Below are 14102 nucleotides of genomic sequence, written 5' to 3'. Positions count from 1 at the left end.
ATTGCTAAAACTGCTTCACAATACAGTAAAGCTTGCGAAATTATGACGCTGCTTCGATACGCTATAACATCGCCATGGTACCGAACCTAGCAAAAGGTTAATCTTACTTCAAGAACATGGGACATTTAAAAAGTAAACGTATAGGCGATCTTTTCAGAATAACATCTTCAGATGAAATGCATTATCACAGGCCGGATGAGTATAACCAATCATATCAACCATAAGTCTTATTGTTTTTAAGTTTAACACAAATATTTTCTCTTACCATTTAAATATAAACAATCATATTAAGAATAATGGCCACAGCATCTACAGTTTAAACTACTAATTATAAATATATTTCAACGATATTTTGCCGCAATATTTGCATGTACTATATCAGGACATAAAATTAAATATAAGATTAAATATGCTAACAAAAAATAATCTGAAGAAATAGCAAGAAACACACGAAGAGATGCTGCTCACCTCTGTGCCATCTCTCTGTCAGAAAGTTTGTGTTTAACCTGCAATGATTTTGTTTCTATGGAAACCACCGTGATATTTGTAATTGGTCGAATAAAATGAAGATATGTACGGACACTAATGTTCAACGAATGAAATCAAAGAATTTATTGTCAGGGCGGGACAAATTTGAAGCTGGTCCAATCACGAGTAGTATCTTTAGTTTGTGCTTAATGTAACTCGGCGTGATTGGATATTTAACCGCCTTTCAAGCCCCCAAATCAGGTATCTACTTGTCAATAGGTAACCACGCAGCTCTGTCTATGAAGTCTGTCTGTAATTTTTTTTGACAATATGTTTTTGCTAGGCAACATTACAGTAATGCGTAATACCGCTGTATTGGGGGTGTACCGCCGCTGTATTTCCATAGCTGGTTGACGCAATTAGCATTTTAGCAATATTGGTAGCGCGACGTCAACTCAGCGAATTTCATAGGCAACATCTACAATTCAGGAACTAGTAGGTCTTCAGATAGTTGTTTAGGCTTTTGAGAAAGAATATAGTTCTTGTTATTCAAATTCTGTATCCTGGTGTTTTTAATTTCTAATAATATGAACGATGATATGTCACATATAAGTTTTTTGAGAGACTAAATTTTGGTTTGATTTCTATTTTATTTTATGTTAAATAAAGTTCATATAAAATCATTTTAGAATTAGTGCAGTGTTTCGTTCAGAATTCGTGCAGTGTCCTTAAAAACTGCATGTTCAAACCTAACGCCATGCCATAACTGCTTTGCAGATATTTCATTAAGGACTCTATAGAGGATATAGGTAAGCCAGTCTGTGTATATGTGTGTCTGTGTGTGTTTGGGTGGGTGGTCATGTATATATTATGTTGTGGGGACCAAATGTCCCCACAGTGTTACAGGGCTGTCAAATTTTGAAGAGTGACATTCCACAGGATGACTTTTCATTGGTTGTTGTGTTGTATTTTACCCAGATACAATCGTACTATTTTCTGATTGGCTATTGTGTTGGCCCTTTCTTTTTTTTTGATTGCCTGGTAAGTGACAGGCTCTTGGGGCAAATCTTGTCCGACTTCATAAAAGAGGCGTATTTCCGACGGGAAGCGACGTTTTTCTTGACGTTTCGTGACGTTTTTATCCGAGTTCCGACTTGGAGAGAAATAATCGAACGCACCATAATGTCACTCAACTCAGAATTTCCGAGTTCCGAGAGAAAAACGAACGCACCATTAGACTCCAGCGGAGACACGCTTGTTTTATAGTGAGGCGCTACTGTGCCCTGGTCTGGGGAAAAATTGGGCTCTGCGGCATATTAGCCTACAAATTATTTTTCCGCGTGAGAAATACAATGTGTGGCGGGAGTGCGTGACAAAAGACTGAAAAGAGTGACTATCACTCTCAATGCGTGACACTTGAGAGCCCTGGTGTTATTAAAACATGTTAATTTGACTTTGTAGGGACATGTTTTTGGTCTCCAAAAGAAAAAACTCACTCAGTTTTATAAAATTCTGTGAATGCAATCAAAGGAATAATAATTCCAAAAGTCTTGTATTTTGTTTGGTTACTTACTGTTACTTCTTGGTTAGTACTGTAGGGATTAAGGATTAAGGTTGCCATAGTTAGGATTGGGGATATGCCCATACAAATGAATTGAGAATCCCCACAAAGACTCAGATACCTAATCTGTGTGTGTGTGTGGATTAGGTTTATATTACATTGTGGGGACCAAATGTCCCCCACAATGTGACAAAAGCCTGTTATTTTGATCCTTTGGGGGGCATTTTTCAGGTCCCCACAAAGATCTGTCAATACAATCAAAAAACTGAAAATGCCAGAAGTCTTGTATTTGGTTTGATTACTTATGGTTAAAGTTAGGGCTGGGAAGGAGTTAAGGTTGTCATGTTGGGATTACAGTTTTCCCCATAGAAATGAATGGTGAGTCCCCACGAAGATATAATTACAGACCTGTGTGTGTGTGTGTGTGTGTGTCATGCCTGTCAAGTTTTGGATTGGAAAATAAGGGAAATTTTCCGGCACCCACCGCGAGCCATCCCACCAGCCCAACCAAGCTACAGTATCCCTTACATTTTAAGACAGGTGTACAAGAAATCTAAAATAACCACTTGTCATTTACATTTTATTTTCATTACACATTTTCTCTTAATTTCTCATGTTCACTCATGTGGCTCTCTGGCATTCACTAATGACTTATTATACAGATTTGTTGCAGAATTTGTATTCTTGTTGAAGACGTCACAGAAGGTGAAAGTAACGTTGTTTTTAGCACACAGCATTGCCATTTAAAATTCCGCATTTATGACCTGGTTAATGTTGTGAATGACCTGAAGACTACTGCAGGTGGCAGTTCTCGCGAGGCTACTGACAGTTCAGTTTGGAGAGGCAGATGAATTTTTTTTTAAATGATCTTATAATACGGGAGATTTATGGGAAAATACTAATACGGGAGGACGGCGGGAAAGAGAGGTAAAATACGGTAGTTTCCCGGCCAAAACGGGAGACTTGACAGCTATGGTGTGTGTGTGTGTGTGTGTGGTATCAGATCAGTCCCTGAGAGTTCAGTAGTCTGACACCATGTTCCTGAGTCTGGGTGTGACGGCCTGAATGCTTTTCCAGACGCTAGGAGGGTGAAAAGATAATGTGAGGGGTGGGTGGGGTCATCCACAATGTTGGTGGCTTTGCAGATGGAGCGTGTGATATGAATGTCCATGACGGAGGGGAGAGAGACTCTAGTGATCTTCTCAGCTATCCTCACTATCGTCTGGTCTTGAGATCTGAGAAAAACATGTTGTGCTGCTCAACCTTAGCACAATGATATAGGTGAATCATGGACGCAATAGAATTTGGGGATGATTAGTCCATACAGGGACAGAATCATTCCATACCGCAATCTCCTCGTACGTATGTCTGCTAGGTGGAGTTGGAGTAGCTCCTAACTGTGCGCAGAGGAGTTAAACAATCACAACTTCCCAGAATATTACAGCAACAGGGGGACAGTGAACAAGTCTTATTAATTCTATGCTGTGTGGACGATGTAATCGTCCACAAGTTCGCCTTAATACACAGGGCATTCAAGCCATTGCAGAATACAAACCCACAAATGCGGCTCCCTCCACCAGCAACGCCAATATAGAAACTGCCACAAAATCCATGCCCCCTGATAACCAGCCCCTTATATTTCCACCACCGTCGTGGGGACCGTACTACAAAGAGTCAACGCAAGGTAAGCTGCAAAGTGCAAACAAATTTACAACTTACCTTACATAGTGCACTACGTTTACTTTGTTTGTACTATGAGTACAGTCTTTGCACCTTATCTGTTTGGCACTATATGTCGGTCATTCCTGTTATTCAGTGACTTTTCTGTCCTCATGGTTTACTTATATTTTCTCTAACATGAGTCACATATTTAAAGCAAATATATATTTAGGTCTTCGTTATCACATAACCGCAGACAATACGTATTAAAAATGTAAAAACTTTTATTGATATATGTATTAAGGCTGGCATGATTAGTGGGCGTAGTCGATGACATGTTCTTCTTCAATATCACTACGCAATTATTGGAGTAGTTAGTCTCTAAAGCCCTGCAGTGACATGTAGTTTGTTGTTGTCAAAATGGGAGGGGCCAATACAAAGCACAGGTCTTAGGGAATTCTGATTAAATATACTGGCTTATTAATCCTGTTAATATAATTAGCATACACCCACTATTAGTGTAAATAAATGCACAAACTGCAAGGCTTTATCAGCAAGGTTATGCTGTGTTTGTATGAAATGCCTTTTTATATATCATTATTGTTTCAGTTTATGCTGTAGCCATTTGTGCACGAATCTCCTTGCGTCAGAGGAAGTTGGAAGTGGGGTGTGCCCTTTATGAAGCAGAATGAGACAGAAAAGTTGTAAAATAAATAGTTACACTAACTGCAGTGAGACCTCTCTCATGCGGCCCTGCTCAATCTGTCTAGTCATACCATGTGAGTCAGTTAAACAGGGAGGTTTGTCTGCAGTGTTGGAACCTGTACAGCCAGTGCTTTGTACCGCTGATGGCCTCTTCTTCACACATGCTTTGCTGCCACCTGCTGGTCAAAGTTTAATATTGGTTTATTAATTAGTGAAAGTAAAAGTCTTATTGCATTGCTTAAGTCTTAAATATATATTTAATGTATTTTCGTCATTATTTTAATTTAATAAATATTCTGAATTAATTAATATTTTTTTAATATTTCAAAATTAAATGTAAATGGTTTGTGGTTTTCAGATCACAGGTCCATCTCAGAGCCCACCAATCAGTGACCATCTTGGAGTGTGATGTAAGACACGAAATCAGGACCGGCCACTTTTTACTCATTTTAATCTTAAAACATGGACAGTGTGAATTGGGACTTTGCCATTTTGCTCATATCACTTCCTCTGCCAGCTCTTGCAGGATGGGCTTCCCCTTTGAATCTGGTTCCTCCCAAGGTTTCTTCCTTCCTTTTCACCTACTTTAACTGTAACCCTCTTATTTTGTTGGTAGTGATGCTCTGTGAAGTCATACAGAGGTGGGTATAGAAAGGATTACAGTGGGTAATAGGTGATTTAGATTAACTTTTTTAAATTTGACAACAAAAAGGCTTTGGACAATCAGTTCAACTTTGGACAATAGCACCTCCGAATAGTTTCTCTCTGTCTCTCTTGCTAGTTATTTCTCTTCACCCCCCATTCAAGGAGGAATCAAATGCAGAATAACATTGTACAGTAGAAGATGTAAGGTGCAACACACATTAAAAGCTCTTTTTGTGTGAACATTATAAAACAGATTAATACATATTAAGCAGTTTGAAACTTTACATTCAGACCTACATCAGTTAGAAAAAGCAGGCGATGACCAGCCCAACCAGCAGCTCCATCTCTGATTGTACAGAATCCCTTGTCAGGGTAATTTCTGAAGTCATGACTAAACTAATTTCCCGCTTTGCCTTCAGCTTCACCAGCTAGATTAAACTGATCATTGAGGAGGGAGATACAGTCAAGCCTCACAGTGAAGCCATAAAACACACTCGGGTTAAATGCATTGCACTTTTTTCCAGTCATTTTAACACGTGTCTCAATTCCATGTCCACTTTTTCCAAACACTTAACACATGCACCATACCATTGGACTATGTGAGCTAAACTATGAATACTTTTGCATTGCTTTGACTCAATTTGCATTCAATCACCACTTCCCCCAAATTTCATGAATACTTCTCTCAGTCAGTGTTTCCCACCAGCAAAACTTTGTACAACTACAGCCGATTTTTCAAACGTTTAGATAATCTGTTCAAAACAGTTAACTTTCAGTGAATTTCAATGAAATTTTACTGCACTGTAAATTGAAATATGCTGCATTTTGACAAAGGACACTATGCACTTGCACTAACACAAATAATTATGCTTTTAGCAGAAACTTCGTAATTTTGCTTGCTGCTTTGTTACCATTTATACAAATGAGGTCATAGAGTAAGTAAATAAGTAGTCTTTATTTATATAGCACCTTTCACAGGCAAAAGCCACAAGGTGCTTCACAACATAGTAAACAAAGAAAAACATAACAAAAAAAGCCAAGACCACACAAAAATCATAACTGCCCATAAATAACTATTTGAACGCCTGGACAAATAAATGAGTCTTTAGTTCTCTCTTAAAACTGACGACAGATTCCATTAAACGCAAAGAGGAGGGAAGATCATTCCAAAGCCTAGGAGCTACAGCCTGGAAAGAACGGTCACCTCTAGTGCGAAAATAAGTGCGAGGAACTTTCAACAAATTTTGATCCATACACCTCAAAGCATGCGCAGAGGTGCAGAGGTGGATCAAGTCGCTAATATAAAACGGAGCCTGTCCATGTAAGGCTCTGAAAACCAGAACCAGAATCTTAAACTTATATCTAAAAGACACAGGCAGCCAATTAAGTTGTTTTAAAATAGGGGATATGTGAGTGCTCCTATTAGTGCGAGTCAAGATTCTCGCTGCAGAGTTTTGTACTAATTGCAGACAAAGGAGCTCCTTTTTATTCAGGCATGAAAACAAACTATTACAATAGTCTAAACGTGAAGACACAAAAGCATGAATGAGAAGCTCCAAATCATCTCGTGAGACCATTGATCTAAGTTTGGAGATGTTCCTAAGCTGAAAAAAACAGTTTCTCGTTAGCTGCTTACAATGCTGCATAAATGAAATTTCACTGTCCAATATAACTCCCAGATTTCTAAGGCTGGACTTCACAGACAGGCCTAGATTACCCAGGAACTGTTTAATCCCCGGGATTGAATCAACAGGGGCAATAACCAGAGTTTCAGTTTTGTCTGCGTTTAGCTGAAGGGAGTTTATGCTTAGCCATTTTTTTAATTCCACTAAACAATGAAACAAAGAATCTAATGTATGCATCTCAGATGGTTTAAAAGAGCAATACAGCTGAATATCATCGGCAAATAGGTGGAAAGAAACGTCACTGAACTGTTGGATGATCTTACCCAAAGGGGTCAAATACAGCAAAAAAAGAACAGGACCCAGGACAGAGCCTTGGGGCACTCCACACAATAAATCCGCAGACTCAGACCTTATTTGGTTTGCTGTAACACTAAAACTACGCCCTGATAGATAAGAAGAAAACCACTGTGAAACTGTCCCTGATAAACCTATTTGATCCCTCAGTCTCATCAGCAGGACCTGATGATCAATTGTATCAAAAGCTGAAGACAGGTCCAAGAGAACCAGAACAGTGTGTTCTCCAGAATCAGCAGCCATCATAATGTCGCTGGACACTTTCAGTAAAGCCGTTTCCGTAGAATGGTATTTACGAAAATCGGACTGAAACGGTTCAAAGATGTTATTTTGATTCAGGAAAGAAGACAACTGTTCATAGACCACCTTCTCAAGGAGCTTAGAAAGAAACGGAAGCTTAGAAATAGGCCTAAAGCTGTTGGGGTCCGTTACATCTAAGCCTACTTTTTTCAATAATGGCTCCACTATGGCATGTTTAAAATTATTGGGAAACACACCGGTTGACAGGGAGAGGTTAACCATTTTGGTAACACACGGGCCTATGGACTAAAACACTTTTCCGAAGAGCCTACAAGGGAGGACGTCGGATAAACTATGGCTATGGCTCATCAAAACACTGACGGGCCAAGCAGCCCAGCAAATGGAATGTTGTCTTTCCCAGGAATGGACGCCAGAGGGCTCCAAAAATCTGCTGTGAGCCATAGACGGGGCTTTTTTTTGTTTACAGAGTGAAGGTGCCACTCACAGCTGGTTTTCCCACCATGCTGCTGGGATGGAGAGCTGCTCATGCAGAGACTGCTGGTCCAGCAGAAACCTGTGGCACGCCAGCAACACTGAATATGGTGTTGGGTCCAGCACTGGCGATGCATTGTTTGACCCTGTCGACCCTGTGTTTCACTCTCCCAGAACACCCTAAGGCGTGATGGTAATGGAGCCCCTGTGCCAGAAATTGAGGGCTAATTCTATGCATGAGCCGTCTGCATGCTGTCCCAGCATGCTCTGGGCTGGAGACACGTGTGGAGCCGCTGAGCTGCAGTGTGCTTGGGTAACACTGCCTTCAGTGACTCACACAGCCATACTCTGTTGCTTTGGAAGGCTTCTCTTCTTCCACACAGGAACTCACAATAGCAGAGCCCAAAATGACAGCCCTCCACAGGAGCACACATATCCCTGGTGGGTGTGCACATCAATCTCACTGATTATACCCGGTGACTGACTGCTCCTGTTCTGTCCAAAACACGCCTCTTGGGTCTCACGTTCTCAGCATTCCCTGGAAGAGCTGTCCCCTGGCTGAGTGCTGTAATGAGGGAGTCTGTGATCTGGCTAGGATCTACATCCATGTGGACAGATGTATCGTAGACAACCAGAGTTCCTGCCTGGCTGTTCTCTCATTATCCAGGCTCTTGTAGTGGGCCCATCCAGATCGGGCTCCTGGCTGTTCCAGCTCGTTAGGAGGACAAGCAAACCCTGGGCCCACAGGCCCTCAGGAGCCTGTCAGAGCGCATGTTAAATTAGCCATTTGTTTTTGCTCACAGGGAGGTCTGCACACAACACTGATGTGGAACGAGGCCTGGCCTGCCTGTGGTTCAGCAAGGACCCACTCCATGCATACTAGCTGTAACAGGTCTCTTACCGTCACACACGCGGCCGGCGGGCAGGACAGCAGGACACAGAGAACGGCTGTCAGAGGCCCCACATCACTCAGATCTCCCTCATACAGAAGGCCGAGTGCGAGTGGCCCCCGCCACCCTCGCCGGGCCCAGCCCAGCCTGGCTGAGCTGCAGTAAGAGCGGAGTGCTTGGAGGCCATAGATCCCAACTGGAGCACAGAGATCCTGTTTGAAGAGTGGAACCCTTCATATCTATGTGTCACTGTTAATTTAAGTGCATCTCAACCTGTGTCTGTCAGTCTAAGTGTATCTCCCAGCCAGAATCCATCAATCAAGTGCATCTCTCAACCTGTTTTCTGTCAGTCTAAGTGTATCTCCCAGCCAGAATCCATCAATCAAGTGCATCTCTCAACCTGTGTCTGTCAGTCTAAGTGTATGTCGAGGCCAGAATCCATCAATCAAGTGCATCTCTCAACCTGTTTTCTGTCAGTCTAAGTGTATCTCCCAGCCAGAATCCATCAATCAAGTGCATCTCTCAACCTGTGTCTGTCAGTCTAAGTGTATGTCGAGGCCAGAATCCATCAATCAAGTGCATCTCTCAACCTGTGTCTGTCAGTCTAAGTGTATCTCCCAGTCTGTATCTATCAGTCTATCTCTAGAGTGTTTAGCGTCACAACAGCTTGTTAGCTGTTTCTCGATCAAGCCAACACACCAAAACATTTAAAAATTAAACCATACCTCAACAGTGTTTTTCAGAACTGTACTATAAGCCCGGCCAAGCTTTTCATTCTGTCTCAAAGTGTAATTAAACAAAGACAGAAAAAGTCCACTTCCCGCTTGATCTCGGTTATCAACCGAATCGATGGATCCCCTCAATGGCAATTCGTTTGAGACAAGGAATCCAATAATGTCTACAATGGCAGAGACATACAGGCGGTTTCGAGAGAGCTGATCGGAATTAACCACAGTTGAAATCTCACTGCCTGTAGAACATCGCAACTGTCTCTCTTTCCAAAAAGCCACACACGTTTGATGTTCTTTACTATTGGCATGTCTGTTAAACCCTTTTGCAGTGTCCGTAGCATATTTCCAGTTACTAAAACCCAAAGTTGTGAATGAGTTAGTTTGCTCTGCTCACCCAATTGACCAATCAAGTGCCTGGATTTGAAAATCTAGTCTAGAACGTACTGACACGTATGTAAAACGTAGACTTTATTTTTTAACTATAGTGGTCTAACTTATATATTAGTCTTCAAAAATGAATATTATTATTATTTTTTTTTTTTTAAAAGTTCAATTAGGGCTTATTTTAACAGAGGGGGCGGCATTTTCCCTCTGATGGGGCGACGCCACCTTACCCCCCGTGGTGCCGGGCCTGATTACAACTCACTGCTGAAATTTTATTATAATTGAACCTGCTGGGGCTCTTAAACTGATTGACAGGTCTGTAAACTGGAGGGCGAACATTTACATCAATTAAATATATTATGTATCAGTGATAGCCAAATTAAGCTTAAAGGGGCAAGTCCCCCGAAAAACAAAAAAAGGATGTATTTTAGGGGGGCCTTTATTTATATTAGCTTTATTTATGTTAGCTTTCAAAGTTTAGTTTTCTAGTTCAGCACTAGTTTCCATTTGATTCATCCAATGGATGAACATTTTTCTTCTTTGCAAAGTCTATTTGTGGGAGTTTTGAGACTTGAGTTTAAAGCTGCAGCAGAGTGTTTGATGTTTGGAGTTTTGTGTCTGGAATCTAGACAATGTGAAACATAATATTTTAATAATATCCCACAGTTCAGTTTAGGGTATCATTTTGCCTCAAGTCCATTGTGCATGTGTATGCGTATACAGGAACATGGTATATGGGAACGCAAGTAAGGGCCTTATGTGTGTGTATATTAAGGTGTAATCTAGAATGTGTTCTATGAAGCCCATGTGGATTGTAGGGACCTGCTTGTCCACTCTCACCTTTCAGAAAAGCCTCTTGGTACGGAAGGTTCTTAATAACAGGTGTAACCATGTTACTGTAAACACACACACACACTAGATGTGGTGTTGAGTATGGTGTGAACCAGGATGTTATATGAGGCCCTGATGATTCATAGGGACCTACTTCTCCTGTGTGGTTCAACATCTATACCTTCTAAAGAGGTACATCTGAAATGTCAGCTTTGGGATTACTGTAACTACAATAATATGAAATAAATTAATGGTATTCAAGTACTTGATGAATTTATAAATAGTCATTAAATAGTGTAAAAGAAACTTTATAGAAATTTGTAGTACATTTACAAGACGACCAAAACATCACCCTTCCCCCATGTCATGATCCAATTGTTTCACTGTAGACATTGTCATATGCGAAGAAGTTACACATCACCCAACCCTATTCTGTACAATCAGGGACGGATTACGGACCGGGCCAGCGGGACCGCTGCCCAGGGGCCCTTGGGGTGCAGGGGGCCCGTGGGGCCCCTAGCCCAAAACAATTTGCAACGCTTATCAACAATGTATTTTCGTTTGTCTATTTTAGAGGGCCTACATTCTTTGATCCTCTGCCTACAAGGGCCCCTGACCCTATAGGGCCTCTGATGGAAACATGGATGGAGGGTGTAGGATCACACATGCACATATCACAGGGCCTAAATTCCAGGTGGCCTGAGACAAGGCCGAGCCTGGTACGAGAGGCACCAAAGGGGGGGGTTACACACACAAACACACACACACACAGATAACCAGGGAGGCCAGCACTCCAACTTTTATTGCCCAAAGATTTAGGGACCTACAGACAAGCAGAGTGGACTTCACGGACAGGGGTCCCTCGACTTGGCACACAACCCCCTCCCCATACACTCTGCCTTACATCTCACTCACCCAACAGACGAACACCCTAAAGGAAATTTCATTTAAGTTTGCTTTTGTATACCCTGTATATTGATTTACTCACGACTACTAGTCTCAATATACAGATACGTTATGTTTGTATGTGTCCTTAGACAATCTTAGTGTTTTGTGTGCCACCCTTATAACCATGTTCACGGAGTATCACCTATTTCACCCCTTTGCACTTGAACACATATAAATTTAAATAAATAGATAGGTATAGCTACCATTGTATGTATGTTCTCATGGTATACCAGAAGAATCTGGAAAGTGAGTGTAACCAATGTGTACTAACTTTTAGAGAGTCTGCTTTGTTAAACCCCCCCCCCCCCCCCCCTTCTCTTCCAACATTCCTTTGTGGTCCTTATCTGATCTTGGTGGACGGTTACCAAGTTTCTTTGTTTCTACCATGCTATGTTAAAAGAACTGAATTTAGGTGTATCTTATCCATTCTGGAGAAGATGAATTGGCATAAGCCACACCAAACAAAATATGTTGTTTCCAGATGTGCAACTTATATTGTTATTACCACAAACTAACGGCCACGCCTATCTATGGATAAGATGTGCTGTTTGTAATATGAATATTTGATGTAATATCTGCACAAAGTGTAACATCTGTTGAGGTGCAACCCAAAACACCTGTATCCCATACTGATGTGAATGAGTCACATAGATAAAATAATTAATTGTTTAATCAATTAATGCAGATGGTATGAGGTATGTACCTGTGAAGCTGGTATGGCATGTTTGGTGTCAAACTGATGGAAAATCACTCCTGATTCTAAATCTGGTCAGTGATTACCATAAAAGTGGATGTATCAAAAGTTATAACAGCTTAATGAAAATCATCAGTAAAGGGAGATTCAGTTGGGCCATAAATCCCAAAAGGACTGATACAGACCCCCTTCTGAAAGCCCGCCAAATGGATGGCCAGCCATTGGGCCAGGATTCGAATTCCTGGTCATCCCTATTCATGAACTTTAGACCATAAAAACCTGGACCTCAGAACAAAGCAGCGCAGAGAACACCCAGCAGCCGTACGGAAAAGACCATCAGCCCGGGAGACGAGAAGCCCACCAGAAACCCTCCGGTGAAGGCCCAGCTGAACAGAGAACAGCACCCAAGACAAAGCTTCACCAGGAGAGATAATCCAAAGGGGCTCCACTCCACTGCTCCAAACGCCGCGCCTTCCTGAGTGCCATCAGCTCAGCAGCTCTGCCATCAACTGCCAAGACCCCCCCCCACTCTTCAACCAAGTAAACCAACTTCCTTTCATTCTAACAACTTAAGCTGTTCTGTTAACCTGCTATAAGACTTTAGGGTCGTGTTTCCACAAACTGTGCTTGCTTTGCAGAACAGTATTTCCCATTTAAGGTTACTCATTTAAATCCGGTCATTGCATTTTCATAATTACATTGTTTGTTGTATTCCGTTATTTCGTGTTTGTTGTTTGTGTTAGGTGTAATGTCTGTCTTATGTTAGTTGTAGTGTTAGTTAGGAATAAATGCATGTCTTTTACACAACTTTAGCCTCCGTCATTGTGTGTCTCATAATAAGTTCCTGCCTCTGTGCGATCTTGCTACACGCTCTGAACCTCAAACTCGCCTGAAACATCGCGAGACTCTCTCTCATCGGCCATGAGGGGGGGGGCTCTGCTACCAATCGTTTACATTATCTGGTGATGCAGCTCGGTGGACGAGCCTTCTAACCCAGGTTACTAAGTGATATTGGTAATTAGTGAATCCCATTTAAGTCTCACATTAACAGACTCACAGGGATACCGCAATCGAGTTTGGAGGAGCCGACCATTTGGCATAACGATTGATTAATAATCAGCATTAAATAATAATTAATTAAACTTTAATTAATTGAAACATATTGGTGGAGATATTAAAATTTACCTGAGCTAATAATTCCTACAAGGGCGTTTGGCTGCCAAGGGCCCAGGGGCCCACACAACCCATAATCCGTCCCTGTGTACAATGAATTATGAATGCAACAATACCACCGTTTTTTCCCCATTATGTTTTCTATTTGTTGATTTGCTTACGGTATTCAGGTTAACCATTGAGCCTGCTGATGCTGTATTTGTTCTTTGTTGCAGATGACCATTGAGAAGACTCCAACACTGTGTCCAGAAAAGGTAAACTGGTGATGCAAAAGCTTATGCAAAGATTTTATTTGCCCGTGTAACTTTTTTATACCCTAACCTGACTAATGCAAGTCTAACCCTCGAGAAATGTGAAAATGGAAACACTTATGAATTAACCCATGTACTTACATTATTTTTTTTTAATCAATTTACGATTAAGTACGACACAGTATGATTATTTAAAAGAGACTTTTGATACTGGCCATATTAACCCTCAATGGTTCCTTGGGGTGCGTTCTGCACCCCCTGCCCATTTCTATGGCTACTACCATGTTGTTATTAAAATTTCAGCAGTTATCCTCTAGGACATTGTAAGTGCACCAGTTTTACATACGGTCATGCAGAAAATGATAGAAAAAGTGTTGACGTCAATTATCGCTGGCATACTTTCTTCGGGGGTGCAAAATGCACCCCAAAAAAAACTTAATTTATGACAGAT

At 41.3% G+C, this 14102-nt stretch overlaps 1 long non-coding RNA gene across 1 annotated transcript; it reads left to right on the top strand.

Annotated features, from left to right (window-relative positions):
* Positions 1 to 751: 751 nt before the first annotated feature.
* Positions 752 to 13843, top strand: LOC140588633 (uncharacterized). Its single transcript, XR_011989766.1, has 3 exons — positions 752 to 963; positions 1246 to 1277; positions 13616 to 13843. It is a non-coding gene; the product is annotated as an uncharacterized lncRNA (long non-coding RNA).
* The last annotated feature ends 259 nt before the right edge of the window (positions 13844 to 14102 follow it).

Source organism: Paramormyrops kingsleyae, chromosome 4 (genome assembly GCF_048594095.1).
Source record: "Paramormyrops kingsleyae isolate MSU_618 chromosome 4, PKINGS_0.4, whole genome shotgun sequence".
Classification (NCBI taxonomy): Eukaryota; Metazoa; Chordata; class Actinopteri; order Osteoglossiformes; family Mormyridae; genus Paramormyrops; species Paramormyrops kingsleyae.
The sequence above is the reverse complement of the archived record's forward strand: the minus strand, read 5'-3'. Positions and strand labels throughout refer to the sequence as shown.